This window comes from Ursus maritimus, unplaced genomic scaffold, assembly GCF_017311325.1.
Source record: "Ursus maritimus isolate PB19 unplaced genomic scaffold, ASM1731132v1 scaffold_11, whole genome shotgun sequence".
Taxonomy (NCBI): domain Eukaryota; kingdom Metazoa; phylum Chordata; class Mammalia; order Carnivora; family Ursidae; genus Ursus; species Ursus maritimus.
In genome coordinates, this window is record NW_024423453.1 from 56,349,518 (window position 1) to 56,362,065 (window position 12,548).

Sequence of the window (12,548 nt, forward strand, 5' to 3'; positions counted from 1 at the left end):
AAATGTAAAATTACATCAGTGATAAGTGTTATGAAGAAGAGATATACACATTATCTATCATCTATCTATTGATAATGATGAAAGTAAATGAGGTAAAATGTTCATCATTAGATCATGTTGGTATATCAGAATGATGGTATACAGAAAATTTTGTACTATTTCTACAACTTTTCTGTAAGAATGAAATTTTATCAAAATTAAAAAGGCTTTTTTAGGGCACTAATTGGTGTGGTAGTATGTACCTTTACGGCGAGAATCATCTGGGTTGGTAATCTCAGATTAGTATTTGATTCAAATGCTTGGCCAAATTATACTCTTTATAATTGCAGTCCCTCTTTCTGAATCTGTGCTAATCATCATCCCTGCAAAACACTATAGAAAACTCATGGTAATAAAATGAAAGAAAATCCATTTTAAATTGCACTTTCTGTTAAAACAAAAACCTTTCCCCCCTTTTTAAAAAGTGATGTATAATAAATACAGAAAATTGGAAAAGATACAGGAAACCTAATAAAAAATGAAAATTACTCATGACTAATCAGTCATTGATAATTACCATTAACATTTTGGCAAATTTCCTATCATATGTTTTTGGTTTTCATTTAGCAGTATTAACTATCTGTTGTGTGTAGCAAATTATCCTAAAACTTAGCTGCTTAAAACAATAAACAGTATCTCACAAGAATCTTAGCTGAATGGTTTTGGATCAGAGTCTCTTATGAGGTTGTGTAGTCCATGTCAGCTGGGGTTGTAGTCACTTACAGGGCTAGAGAACCCACTGGCTCCCAACTACATACACATGGCTATTGGCAAAGAGGCTTTAGTTTCTCGCCAGGTAGGCCTCTCCATAGAGCTACTGACAAGGCATGGAAGCTGGCCTCCCGCAGTGAGTTCTGAGAAAGAGAGAGATAGAGAGCAAGACAGAAGCAGCAGTCTTTTATAACCTAATTTGGAGAGTGACATCATTTCGGCTATATTCTCCTGGTCATACAAGCTAACCCTAGTACACTGTAGGATACAACTGTGCAAGGGTGTGAATACCGGGAGGTGTGAAACAGTGATGGGCCATCTTGGAGATTTACTACCATACAACATTCTATCACAAGCATTTTGCCATATTCTGGAATACTTCCTATGATATTCTTTTAATGGAAAATAATATTTAATTTATTAATGATTTAATCAAATTACTGTACAAATAACAGCCAATTAATAATATTTAATTGTGGGGATACCTGGGTGGCCCAATTGGTTAAGCATCTGCCTTCAGCTCAGGTCATGATCCCAAGGTCTTGGGATGGAGTCCTACATCGGGCTCCTTGCTCAGCAGGGAGTCTGCTACTCCCTCTGCCTGCCACTCCCCCTGCTTGTGCTCTCTCTCTGGCAAATAAATAAATAAAATCTTTAAAAAATAATAATATTTAATTGTATTATATTGCGGTAGGCCTTCAAACTCATGTATAAAGGAACATTATAAAGTTAAGAAGCTGTTAATTTAAAAAAATTACACCAGAATTTATTCATCTATCCAAATCAGTGCTGTCCTTTAAAGTGCTCACCTTGGGAACCTTTGAACATATTTCAAATGTGTTTAGCTGTTGTCACAAACATGCCTAGGATTCTTTTGAAATTACAGTTGGAATCTTGCTGCATATTACTTTCAATAAACTCAAAGGTGATATGAGGCGGTTATGTTAACAAGGAGAACATATGTTGAATTTATTCTGGTTCTTCTGCTGTTCAGTTGCAATACTGAACCAGATGTATTAGTAAAAAAATGTGTTTTTGACACTTAACTGCAGCTTAACAAGATTATCATCTTTCTTTGCAAATAAGTCACCATATGAATGAATTATATATGGGAAGAACATTGTTGATTCAAAGATTTCAGCTCTGTGGGCCCTGAATGTGCCCTGCTCCCTGACCTTAACCTCCATGTATAGCCACTTGCCCAGTAAATATCCTGAACATTTTTTTCCTTCAGTGTAGTTCTTGGAATAAGTACTATATTTATAGTATTTATATTTATATAAACTTACATCTGCCAAAGTATAATACTGTGTTTACATTAGCCATCAATTTTGTTGGCAAAAGGAAATCATAGATGATGAAAGCAACATTAGGGCAGAATCAAGTCTTGTTTGACTGTTTCTCCATGGTGCCTGGCACACAGTAGGTGCTTAATACATGCTGTTGACTTAATGACACATTGAAATTCTTGTGCCATAGAAGATGACACTTAAGCTAATGATACTTTCCTGGCAGTCTAAATCTTAAAAGCAATCATACTGATACTTGGTGCCACTGTTTCCCTTTTTTCAAACCTCTGTTGTGACATCATAGAATTTCTCCATTTTTTTTTTTTTTTTAGTCTTGTGGTAACATTATTTAGGCTAAAATAGATAACATGCTGAAAAACATGGACATGTCCCCATCTTCAAACTTCCCAAATAAAAAACAGTCACCACCAAAACAAATAAAACATCCTAATTCATATTAGAATTTTGTAAAATCTGGAATCATATTCTAACTTTCCTTGAAGTTGTATAGGTTTAGTTGTGCCTTTCCCACCCTAAAAACTAGTGAAGTTATTGGTTTTCTTGAAGACATCCAGAAAGATGCATGTGTGTACTATATATGTAATTTTAGTCTTTTCAAACAACTATTCAGGGGATAGGATGAGGCAGTGGGGAAATAAGCAAATTGCTACCATTCTCCCAGAAAGCCAATGTTATATTAGCAGTTCTATTTTGAAGGAGGAAAATAATCCAATTTCAAGGCTGGCATAAGTCTTAGGTTCATCACTCACTCACTTCCTTACATAGATGGCAGAAAATTCTGCGATTTCATGCCAAGCCCTTCAACAAAGACACAGCATGGCTTTTTGATTTACTTGGTTTCTTCCTATTTTAAAGTGAAAATGTATACTTCCAAAAAGAATTACCAGCAGCTTCCAATATTGAAACATTGAGACCAGACCATTAAAAATAAAAACAGTACAAATCCTAATGAAAGGAATAGAAATTCCCTGTAGGAGTTCTATAATGAAAGAAGTCATTGGGGCCCAGAAACAGTCTGAGTATTATGCATTTAATGAGGCTCTGGTGAAACTGTGGGGAAGTACCCATTCCCTCAGTGTAAATGAGCAGTTCTGTCAGCATCATCCTCAATCATTGGCTATCCCTCTCTCTTTCTTTTAAAATTTAACTTTGCACTTACAGAACAGTTGACAGAGTAGAACAAAAACTGAATACCTTTTATTAAAATCTATCAAATTGTTTACATTCTCCCCTGCTTCCTTGCTTGATCATTCTCTCTTACTCTCTCTGTCTCTCTCTCTGTCACACGCGCACACACACACACACACACCCCTTGTGGGAAACTATTTGAGAGTAAGTTTGAGACATCATGCCCTTTAACATGAAATACTTCAGTGTTGCATTTCCTTCAGTTAAGAAGACGACATTCTTGGGGCGCCTGGGTGGCACAGTGGTTAAGCGTCTGCCTTCGGCTCAGGGCATGATCCTGGCGTTATGGGATCGAGCCCCACATCGGGCTCCTCTGCTATGAGTCTGCTTCTTCCTCTCCCACTCCCCCTGCTTGTGTTCCCTCTCTTGCTTGCTGTCTCTATCTCTGTCAAATAAATAAATAAAATCTTAAAAAAAAAAGACGACATTCTTTTATGCAAATCAGTATAATTATCAAAATAAATCAGAAAAATTAACAATGATATTACACTTACCTAATCTATGGATCTTACTCAAATTTTGTCAGTTTTCTGACTAATGTCCTTTAGAGTTTTCTGACCTAGGATCCAATCCAGGAAGGCATATTACATGTAGTTTTCATGTCTCTTTTGTCTGCTTGAATGCAGAACACTTTCTCTGTCATTCTTCTTCTTTCATGACCCTAAATTTTTTGAAGAACATTTCATAGAATGCCCCTAAAGTTGAGTTTGTGTGGTCAGATTTACATTATGATTTTTGGTGGGGATATCAGAGATGTGATGCTGTGTCTTCCTTCATGCAGCATGTCAGGAGGCATATGCGATGTTGGATTGTTCTAATGTTGACTAGTCTTTTGAAATTCTACCTTTTATTCTGTGATGTGAGGCAAAATGATAACTTCTGAGACTCTTGGACTCACAAGTTGAAGGTGGCCCTATCCTAGTTATTCTCTATTTGTCTCCATCCTATATTCATTCTTTCCCCTTTATTGCTCTTCTCCATACCCTGGAGGCTGATTCCCAGGGACTACATCACCTGGGCTCCTCTGCTTCTGGCTTCTGAACAGAGTCAACCTATGGGGAATGCCAACAGGAGATCAAAGTATGGGATCAAGGAATTTATTACCCTGGAACCTTCACTGCTTTGCTTTAGCTGCATATCTTTGGCAATAGCTTACACCCCTCAATGACCATAGCTCCTGCTCTCCTCCAGCTCGACTTGCCCTCTCAGCCCAGGATTGGTAGTGCCTCAGCATACCTCGTTGGTTCTCTTAAAAGTATCTCTAAAAGTAGTCCTTTGTTGAAGATTCTTCATTTTTTGAGATCTGAGTTGAATTCTGTTTTCTGCTAGTTGGTGAAAATATTCTGCATAAAACAATCCACCATTTTCCCAGCCATTTAATTAGAAAAAGAAAATGTTTAGATGAGAAATAGTTAAATGTTTTATCATCATATATCCCAAGTTGATAACAATTAGATTAAGATTTAGTCCAAAGGATCATGTTCTATGATTATTCATTTGACTGTATAAACCATAAGTACTTAGATTTACACAGCATCTTGCCTCCATAGAGTTAAAAGCACGGCCATCAGAAGTACAGAGAATGTGGCATAGACCTTTCATGAGGTAGAGAAGATGGAGAGGAGATGCTTTGGGTTTGCTTCTTTCTTTTTCCTGCAGACCTGTTTGCTTTTTTGTGAGGATATAAGGGATTTGGAGAGGTGGTCCCTTGAGGCAGGTTGTGTGATAGGCTTGGTCTTAGCATTTTGTACTCCTTTATCTTCTTAACAGAACAACAAGAAAGGTGACAAATGGATGGCTCCCATCATCAGATCATTAAGATGGATAACAGTTACTCTACTTACTGTTCCCAAAGAGTGATGTATAAGTGAAAACCTGGAAAGCCACCTCCAAAATCCTGCTGGTATCTGGCTCTCCCACAAAACTGTCATAAGGAAGAAAATTTGGATTTTGTAAAGCATGTCTTTTATAACGTGTAGCTGTCCTCTTGGTTACAACAGGTAATTTCTTCTAGGTTAGGAGCATAATGTTGAGTCATTGGGTTTAGTCATTGGTTTTTCGTGGAATGGACAGAGAAAAAGTTTGATATGTTAGGTTTTCTTTTCTTCCTTATTTGTTAGGAATAGCACCCAAAGTTTGTAGGAATAATGATGGTAATTCTCTTCTCCTATCTTTTCAGACCCAAGCAAACAAAGGCAGTGCAGAGATGATTTCTGTCCTTAGCTTCCAAGAACCTTAAACTATGAGGTGCTACTGGACATTGCATGAGGCAAAAAGCCATTTCTATAGAAGGAAAACAGGTCATAAGAAAAGGGAGATCTAGGTTGTGCCTGAGGAGAGTAGGGAAGACTGGTTATCAATGAGCATGCTTACTGGACAACTCCTTCCACTCCTAGCCTGGACCCAATTGAAATATTTGAAATTGATACCTTCCCAGAAGATCTGAGCCATATTGTCCCAGCACTTATATGGAGACCAAACTTTTGAGAAGTATCTCTCTCCACACATAGGAGAATGAGGTACCTTTCTTTCACCCAACGGTGGTAAAGTCATAAAAAGGCATAAACAACTTCCTATAGGGGTTTGCAAATATGATCAATAGTTTGTTTCTTTTCCCCTTACTTGACAAGAAGGTAATTTTCTAAATCAATTTTATTCCTTACTGCTGAAATCTTAGCATATGTTGCTTTCATCCTTCATTCTTCAGCATCATGAGTGAACAGTCATTCTTTTGACATTGGTCAGTGCAGTCTCAATTCCAACCCCGGGCAGTCTGCATTCCCAATCAATGTTTCTACATCTTATATTCAGCAGTGACCCAGAAACTGCTGTATTCCAAATTCAGCCTGTGCGAAGTTTTAGTCCTTCCTTTCCATGTTAAAGTTAAATTTTAAAAAACAGTAAATGGTAAGGAAAGATTAATTTAATATAAACCTAACACAGAGGCAATACTGCTCATAGCTTTGCCATCTGGGGTTTTGGTAAATTAGATTTAGATTATCTTTTACAAACTGTAGTTCACCTTCAAAGAGGCCAAATGCTATTTCCTGTCAGTTTTCTTAATTACCTGTCAAGCATAATTCCTCCTCTCTCACCCTAGAACTGATTATAGTGAGGGAGGCATAAGCCACAGCTGATCCTGCCATCATTTACTAGCAAAACAAAGTGGCTAAAATCAATGTGTTGCTGCCATCAGCCAAATTTTAGAATAAAATATTTAAGGGGCAACTGCTTTCTCCTTCAGAAAACTATATAGCTTTAGAAGCTCCTTATTGTTTCATTTCCAGATCCACCCCCCCACCCTGTTAAAAAAAATCCCTTTCAAATGAAAAAACTCCACATATCTGTATGCAAGGACTGGTGAGTCATGGAGCCCAGAGAAGCACAATAGTCCATTATTAGGGTGAGAAGCTGTAGGTGTTAAACAGGATCACAAAAGAACCCCAGTCCTCACTTTCAGCCAGCCTACATATCCTGGCTGTGAATCTCCATGGCACATTCAGGGTTCTTGGAATGGTGCTCATTTTAGTCTTATGATTCAGAGTTTATGCATATTCATTGAAATGCTATAGGAATAGATGGTATACAAAAGCAGAAACCAAGAGCTGAATGAGCAAACATCTCCAGTGAAGGTAGGGGAAAGAGAGGAGAGAAGACGAAATAATAGCATCTTGAGATTATCCTCTTGTTGTTTTTTGGGTAGAGTGACAACCACTTCTGGTTCCATTTATCTCTCATTTTGAGGAGTATCTATGATTTTTCACTGGGGCAGTGATAGTACTGGTTTGGGATATCTTCCTATATTGAATTATGCCAAGTACTCCTTGACAAGTTATGAATCATTCTGCATTGTGTGCTTCCATTCACCTACCCTTGAGAGAGAGAAGTAAAGAAGAAGAATATACAGGCAATACAAATTGGGCACACATACACACACGAACGTTGATGCTATAACTTCTGATGGAATCAGACAAGTCTGTTCACTGACTTCCCCAATCATCTTGCTCATGCCCCGCTCTTACCTCACTGGGAATGGCCTTTGAGCATTCCCATTCACAAATGCCATTGACCCTTCCAAATCAGCTTAGGTCTCTATCATCCACGATGCCTTCCAACCAACACTCCTGGGCTCTTTTGAATCATTATTATACAGATTCTGTATATATTTCTTGTTTTTGTTTTCCATCTAGAATGTAAGCAATTCTGGGACCATGTCATTGGTAAATGTCTTTTTAAAAAAATTATATTATGTTATTCACCATACAGTACATCATTAGTTTTTGACGTAGTGTTTCATGATTCATTGTTTGCGTATAACACTTAGTGCTCCATGCAATACGTGCCTTCCTTAATACCCATCACCGGCCTAGCCCAATCTCCCACCCTCCTCCCCTCTGAAACCCTCAGTTTGTTTCCCAGAGTCTATAGTCTCTCGTGGTTCATTCCCCCTTCTGTTTACCCCCCCTTCATTCTTCCCTTCCTTCTCCTACAGATCTCCCTGCTAATCTTTTTGTTCCACAAATGAGTGAAACCATATGATAATTGTCTTTCTCTGCTTGACTTATTTCACTTAGCATAATCTCCTCCAGTCCTGTCCATGTTGCTGCAAATGTTGGGTAATCATTCTTTCTGATGGCTGAGTAATATTCCAATGTATATATGGACCACATCTTCTTTATCCATTCGTCTGTTGAGGGGCATCTCGGCTCCTTCCAGAGTTTAGCCATTGTGGACAATGCTATGAACATTGGGGTGCATATGGCCCTTCTCTTCACTACGTCTGTATCTTTGGGGTAAATACTCAGTAGTGCAATTGCTGGGTCGTAGTGTAGCTCTATTTTTAACTTTTTGAGGGACCTCCACACTATTTTCCAAAGTGGCTGTACCAACTTGCATTCCCACCAACAGTGTAAGAGGGATCCCCTTTCTCCACATCGTCTCCAACATTTGTTGTTTCTTGCCTTGTCAATTGTCTTTTATAGTCATACAGCAGCAAGCACAGAGCACATTGTTGATTCCTCAATAAACACTGATGGAAAGTGTGAGTTGTAGAGAACAATTAGGGCTAGGAATTTACTGCCAGAAAAATGGGGAGGGATAAGAAGGGATAAAAAGGGTGGGAAACTCACTTAAAGTCACCCAGCTGACCATTTGCTTATGAAATGCTTTCACCTATTCTTGGAGAGAGTGGAATGTATATTTGTTTTCCATATCCAACAGCTGAAAGATAAAAATGTCGCAGTTTAAATCTCTTTCTCAGGCATCAATCTGATCTTTAATTTTTTGGATTGCTTTCCTCTTGGGCTTAGTTCTCCATGGAGTAGGCTGGGGGACACTTGTGTTCCTGGGCCCAGGGAACCCCAGCGGGGGAAAGCATTGAGAAGACAGTGTGAATGTCAGCACAGAGAGGGTGGTTCTCCACAACTACCCATCTGAAGGTGGGTCAGAGTTTCCCCTCTTCACCACCTCCACCTCAACTCCTTCCAGGGATTTTAGAGACTGGGAAGTTTTCCTTGACAATGTTTTATTTCTGAAAGGATGAAAGAAAGAAACATTGGGAGTCAATGTCCAGAAAACACCCTGTCACCCTAGAGAAACAATGGTCTGAGCATTGTCCTTTGTCTTGGAAGGTGTAGCTATGACTGTGATTCTGAGTAAATCTTGCTCTGAGATTAAAAAAAAAAAAAAATCAAGGCAGAAAATCTGTTGGGAAATGGCCATGAGCAATGTTAGAACCTAAAGGAGAATTTTAGCTCTGATGGAAAAGAATCTTACACTGACAAAAATAAGCAGTTACCAAATATAAGATATATTTATATAGATGTGCACATACATACATAATATATACATATTTATATATACATGTATAATTGATATATATGTATGTGATATGATATATTACACACACAGGCCTATAGGCAGGTGAAAAGTAGGAGATAAGAAAATGAATTGATCAATAATTTTGAGGCTCTGGTGTGTGACCTGCACTGTGCAGTATGCTTTGAAGGAGTAGTATAAAAGAGCCAGATGTCTAGATTGCCCTACCCTTAGAATTAGTTTTTAATAAAGAGAAGAGGCAAAATATAGCTTCATAGGAATGTCTAATGGTCTTGGCTAGGGAAGTAACTCAAAGCAACACCAGTAAGAATGGAAGATGTAAACCACTGAGTTGGGGCTTACAGAGTCCTGTGTTTGAATGGGGCCAGCCCATGCATACGAGTAGTAGTTAGTGAGTGATCTGAGGAGATTCTGCTTGCCCTCAAGTCATTTCCCCTAGGGGGTTTTATGGCAGTTCCCCTGTTCTATCACTTGAAATTCCTGCTTTAGAGTTACTATTTCAGTTTACATAACAAAAATAAGGGTATTTCTACTGAAGTCCTTTGTTCTACTATTTTTAGCCTTTTAAAGGCTATTTTCTCTTGGCATAAGCAAAGCATGCCCTCCTTTAAAGTTATTTCATATTTTAAAATAAACAAAATAGTGTGACTAAAAACAAATACTTTATTTCAATTACTTCTTCAAACTATGAAGGTCCTCTCACCCTTTCCTTGACTGATAATCACTGTATGGATGCACAGAGACTGTAAGCTCTGTGCGTAGATGGACTTTGTATTTGCTACTGTTTCTCCAGCTCCTAGAAGTACTTAGAAGTATCCAGAGCACAACAGGGGTTCCTATTTGTCGTGTGTCCTGAAAGATGTGGCTGGGATTGTGGAACTGAATTAATCATGCTCCATGATGACAAAGATCAAGGCACAGTATCGGTGGGGTTATTGTATTTACAGAGAAGCGGGAGCCATGAGGATGTGTCTTGGAAAGTCTATTCTGTCTTCTTTAGTCAATTCAGGTAGTGATTTCCAGGGAGGACTCAGAAAGCTGCCCTTAGCAGAGGAGGTATAAGGCTCATACGTTTCGATATGAGAAAAGGAAGGATAATAGTAATAAGCCATCAGTGGCCATGTAGCTATAAGATTGTTGTCAGGGAAACAGGCTAGGACACTTTGGGTCCTAGGACAGAAGCAGGTTCTGGGCAAGTGAGAAGGGAAATTGCCTCCTCGGGGAATGGAAGTGAAGCAGAGGGGACAGTGGCTTTGGAGTAAAACAGAAGATCTCATCCACTGCTCAAAACTCCTGAGCTTCTTCTCATTTCTTTATAATAGGATCCAGAGTTCTTTCCAATGGCTGAACCTCTGGCCTCATCTCTTGTCCTGCTCCCTCTTGCTCAACTGTTTCACCCCACATCTCTGCTATTGTTGCTCCAACATGCTACACCCACCACAACCACGTCACAGCCTTCACTCTCACTCTTCCCTCTGTTTGGAAGGCTCCTTCCCATGAAGGCCTTTTTAAACTTATGCCATTCTGGCCTGCTCAGGTATTACCTTCCCTGAGAAGCCTTCCCAGTGCACCTCATCCAAAATGGCATCCCTTGATCTGTCACTGTCTTCTCAGTCTGCTTCATTTTCATTTTCCTTTGTGATAATCCTTATTCCCTGACTGGGTGTATCTATATCTATTTATATATACATACATACATACTTATTTGTCTATTGTCTTTTTCCCCTACCTGAATGTAAGCTCCCTGCTGTATTACCAGGTCTGAGAGCAGCACCTGGCTCATAGCAGGTGCTTATCAAATGTTTGTGGAATAAATGACTAAAGAGGGTATGGCTTTGAATTCAGGTCTGGATATTTATTGGTTGTATTATCTTGGGAAAATTACTCCTTTAACCTGACTTTTATTATCTGTAAACCATGTGGATTATACCTATTTTACTAAATTGTGGTAAGCCCCACAGACAAGCCTCTACTACAGTGCCTGGTACATAGCAGATGCCCAATAAATGATGAATATGTTTGTCAGCTTGGTTTAGGATTTTAAATAATCTGCACTTTCCTATCTACAGCTCAGAAGTGTCTTCTAACCTAAATCCTGTTCTGTAACTTTTCTTGAACTAGGAGCGCAGAGTGGTGCTGAATCTCCTATTTATAAGTGTAATGGAAATGCCAGTTTTAGTGGGATGCTCAAAGGAAAAAAAATCACAAACTTCAATTTTTCTTAAAAATAACACAGCATCTTTTCCCAGTGGTGGAGAGATGTCTTGACCTTCTTCTTTATTGTTTCTGTTTATGGGAAGACCATGTGAGTGAGAGTGCTTGCATATGTGTCTTGTAAGCTCATTTCTAATCAGTCCCTGGGAAATGCTGGATCTCTGAAACACTTTGTCTTTCTGAGAACAAAACCCTTCCCAGGTAAATGCCCTTGGAACATGTATTTATTTGTTTTATTTGATTCTTGGTTGTGTTGAAGGATGGTGACAGTTGGGAAGTATATAAAAAAAGAAATCTAACAATAGAACTAGATCAGTTCTAAAGAGACAGATGATATTTGAAATTGTGGTTGTGAAGACCTGGTTTATTTATTTAACCACTGTGTGTCTATTTTAAAAAAAGAGACTCATGAAGAAAGTCTAATGGATGAGTACAGCAGAATTTATGGCCCCAAATATATTAGGATGTGCCAGATAAGATTAATATTTTGTTTCCAGAAAAATGTTTTATATCGTGCAGTGTTGCACAGTTTGTGTTTGTTTATTTGAGAGTTTATATCTTGAGACATTAGTCACAAGAGTTGCTACTTTCTTTTAGCATAAAAGATAAAAAGAAAATCTTGGAGATATGGTCCTAGGAAAAATAAGGTAAAGAGGGGTGGGCGTGATGTAGAAGACATTGCTTCATAAATAATTGATGTACAAAATTTCTTGAAACTAGAAAAATATTGTACATGGAATTTCATGTTTTATGAAACATCAGTGAGAACATTATTTGCTAAAAGTGAGCATAAAATGATAATGTTTCTGGTGTTGATGGTTAAAATTTTTACTTATTTTACTTCTCACTTCTCAGATTATTTAATTTTAACATTTCTTTTCTTTTTTCTTCTACTTTCCTATCTCATAAAAAATAGGATTGGCTTATCTTTTGTTTATGAAAACAATATCTTGTGGAGTCCTGGATTGAAATTCAAGGTCTTGCTGAGCGTCTACTAATTAATTGTACTAGCTGTAATGTTGGGTATAAGGTCAACTGGGATGCTGATTAACTGAGTGACTTTGGATAAGCTTCTGTTCTTCTCCATGCTTCCCTATTTATCCTATAGGAATAACATTTTAGCTAATATATTATTCATTAAAAAGCATTTTAATAGCCCAAAAAAGAAATAATGTTTATGCAACATATTTCTGAAGAGATAATTCCTTGATTTTGTACTTGCTTTAGGGAAAAGAAGACTTGGCAATT

The 12,548-nt window shown here is 38.1% G+C and overlaps 1 long non-coding RNA gene across 2 annotated transcripts in view; it reads left to right on the forward strand.

The window, feature by feature from the left end:
* The window catches only part of LOC103658153, a 208,705-nt gene that overhangs the window by 108,640 nt on the left and 87,517 nt on the right, over positions 1 to 12,548 (forward strand). The window lies entirely within an intron of this gene.